The sequence below is a fragment of the Gossypium hirsutum genome, chromosome A11 (assembly GCF_007990345.1).
Source record: "Gossypium hirsutum isolate 1008001.06 chromosome A11, Gossypium_hirsutum_v2.1, whole genome shotgun sequence".
Classification (NCBI taxonomy): domain Eukaryota; kingdom Viridiplantae; phylum Streptophyta; class Magnoliopsida; order Malvales; family Malvaceae; genus Gossypium; species Gossypium hirsutum.
In genome coordinates this window covers 78,589,966-78,593,485 of record NC_053434.1, presented here as the reverse complement: position 1 = coordinate 78,593,485, position 3,520 = coordinate 78,589,966, and the positions used below count along the sequence as shown (strand labels likewise).

At 38.1% G+C, this 3,520-nt stretch overlaps 1 non-coding gene across 1 annotated transcript; it reads right to left on the bottom strand.

Moving 5' to 3' along the window:
* Positions 1–482: 482 nt before the first annotated feature.
* On the bottom strand, positions 483–589 carry LOC121210734 (small nucleolar RNA R71). Its single transcript, XR_005905847.1, has one exon. It is a non-coding gene; the product is annotated as a small nucleolar RNA R71 (small nucleolar RNA).
* Between the last annotated feature and the right edge of the window lie 2,931 nt (positions 590–3,520).

Sequence of the window (3,520 nt, the reverse complement as noted above, 5' to 3'; positions counted from 1 at the left end):
GATGTGGACGAACAACTCAAAGATAAGTCGAGATGGGCTTTGGAAATCAGAATCAAGACCAAGGTAATGAAGCCGATCATGTACGAAATCCCATAATTATTGCCGATGATAGGGATCGATGCATTAGACAATATGCTGTGTTGCTTTTCAATGAGTTAAATCCAGGAATTAGAAGGGCAGATATTGAGGCAACCCAATTCGAATTGAAACCAGTGATGTTTCAAATACTACAAATGGTGGGGCAATTTAGTGTTATGTCCATGGAAGATCCATATCTCCATCTTCGATTGTTTATGGAGGTGAATGATTCATTGAAGATAGCCCTTGTGACTGAAGACGCACTAAGGTTGAAGTTGTTTCCGTACTCGTTGTGAGATCTAGCACAAGCATGGCTCAATTGATTGCCACCAAGTTCCATATCTACATGGCAAGAATTATTAGAGAGATTTTTGGTTAAGTATTTCCCACTTAGTAAGAAAGCTAAGTTGAGGAACGAGATCAAGACTTTCCAACAATTGGACGACGGGTCTTTGTATGAGGCTTGGGAGGGATTCAAGGAGTTACTTTGTAAGTGTCCTCATCATGGGATTCCTCATTGTATCCAGTTGGAGACATTCTATAATGGTCTCAATGAACAAACAAGATTGATGGTATATGCTTCTGTGAATGGTGCAATTTTGTCTAAGTCTTATAATGAGGCTTATGAGATCATCGAGAGAATAGCAAGCAATAACTATCAATGGCTAACAAATCGAACAGCTTCAAGAAGATGTGTAGCTGGAGTTCATGAAGTTGATGCTCTCACTTCATTGTCAGCTCAAGTATCACCTATTTCCTCTATGTTAAAGCAATTTACCACTAATAGTGCTACTAATTTTACAGCTCAGCCACCAAGTCCGTTTGAAGTAGTTTCCTGTGTGTACTGTGGGGAAGGTCATTCTTTCGAGAATTACCCACTGAATCCCAAGTCAGTGTACTATGTGGGGAACCAATATCAAAATTGGAGTGGACAAGGACCCCAGTCCAACTACTATAATCCTTCATGGCTTAATCATTCTAACTTTTCTTGGAGAAACTAAGAAAATGGACCAAACTACAACTTTATGCAGCATAGACCCAACCAATCTCAAGGGTTTAATTAGCAAGCTCCAAAACCACCTTAAGTTGAGGCATCAAACAGTTTGGAGAACTTGTTGAAAGTGTACATGGCAAAGAATGACGCTTTGATCCAGAGCCAAGTAGCAACACTGAAAAATTTGGAAAACCAAATGGGTCAGTTAGCTACGAAGCTTCGTAATAGACCGCAAGGAACCTTACCGAGTGATACTGAGAATCCAAGAAACTTGGGTAAAGAACATATCAAGGCAGTGGCATTGCGAAGTGGTAAAATTCAAGAACCCCGATTGATTGAGGTCGAAGACGAGCTTGTTGAAAAGGAGGATAGTCAACCAGCTGTTGAAATTCCTACACCAAAATAATCAGAAATTGCAAAGACTGACAAGGTAAATCCTAACTTAGTGAATTCAGATACTTTAACATCTTCTTTGGATGCAGATTTACCTACTCAGAAGAGTTGTCCAGTTCAACCGAAAGTTCCATCACCTCCATTCCACAAAGATTGTAGCAACACAAGCATAATTAGAAGGTGCAATTCAAGAAGTTTTTGGATTTTTTGAAGCAATTACACATCAATATTCCATTGGTGGAGGCTTTTAAACAAATGCTAAATTATGTGAAGTTTATGAAGGATGTACTATCCAAGACGAAACGACTGAGTGAGTATGAGACTGTCACATTGACAAAGGAGTGCAGTGAGTTCCTGCAGAACAAGCTGCCACCGAAATTGAAGGATCGATGAAGCTTTACGATACCCTGTAACATTGGTGAATCTTACTGTGGTAAAGCTTTGTGTGACTTAGGAGCAAGGATCAACTTGATGCCTAAGTTTATTTTCAAGGTACTAGGGATAGGAGAAGTAAGACCTACAATTGTGACGCTTTAGCTAGCGGATCGATATTTAGCATACCCCGAAGGAAAGATCAAGGATGTTTTGGTAAGATTCGATAAATTTATTTTTACTGTTGATTTCATTATTCTAGATTTTGAAGGAGACAAGGAAGTGCTGATCATCCGTGGGAGACCTTTCCTAACCACGGGAAGAACATTAATTGATGTGTAGAAAGGAAAACTCACCATGCGAGTTCAAGATGATCAGGTAACTTTTAACATTCTTAAAGCAATGAAATTTCCCGATCCGACAGAAGCGTGTTTAGTTATGGAATAGCTGGAAACCTTGATTTCTATGGAAAGCAATTTTGAAGAAGATCCATTGGAGAAAGCCTTAGGGTTTGACCCTTTAGAGGATGAAGAAAGTGAAGAAAACATTGTTCTGGTGGAAGCCAATCCGAGAAATTTTATTCAATCCACATGGTTTGAACTGTTGGAGTTAGAACTTAGAGAATTTGTACAACCAAATTGTCAATCCAAGAACCAGCTACACTTGAACTAAAGGTATTTCTTTCCCATTTGAAATACGTTTATTTAGGTGACTGTTCCACTTTGCCCATGATTATTTCAGTAGAACTAACAAAAGATCAAGAGGAGCAACTAATTTTTGTTCTAAAGAAATTTAAGAAAGCAATTGGTTGGACCATAGCTGATATTCGAGGTATAAGCCCTTCATTTTTCTTGCACAAAATTATTCTAGAGGAAGGTGAAAGAGCTTGAATTGATGGACAAAGGAGGCTCAATCCTATTATGAAGAAAGTTGTGAGAAAAGAAGTGATCAAATGGTTAGATGCAGGAATCATCCATCCTATTTCAGATAGTTCGTGGGTAAGTTCGATGCTGTGTGTATCGAAGAAAGGTGGAATCATGATTGTTGAAAATGAGTGTAACGAGTTAATTCCAACGAGAACTGTTACCGGTTGGAGAATTTGCGTTGACTACAGAAAGCTAAATAAAGCCACTAGGAAGGACTATTTTCCGTTGCCTTTTATGGATCAAATGTTAAATCGACTGGCAGGTAATGAATTCTATTGTTTTTTAGATGGTTATTCGGGATATAACCAAATAGTTGTAGCCCCGAAAGACCAACATAAAATAACCTTTACTTATCCGTACGATACATTTGCTTTTAGGCGAATGCCTTTTGGTTTATGCAATGCACTTGCAACATTCCAACGATGCATGATGGCAATATTCACTGATATGGTCGAAAATTTTGTTAAGGTTTTCATGGATGATTTTTCTGTTTTTGGTAACACTTATGATATTTTTGGCTAAGGTAATGAAGAGATGCGAAGAGACGAATCTTGTCCTTAACTGGGAGAAATGCCATTTTATGGTTAAGGAAGGAATTGTCTTAGGGCATAGAATTTCAAATAAAGGAATTAAAGTCGACAATGTAAATGTGGACGTAATAGAAAGATTACCTGCCTCAATGAATGTGAAAGGATTCGAAAGTTTCTTAGGTCATGTTGGTTTTTACCGAAGGTTTATCAAAGATTTTTCAAAAATT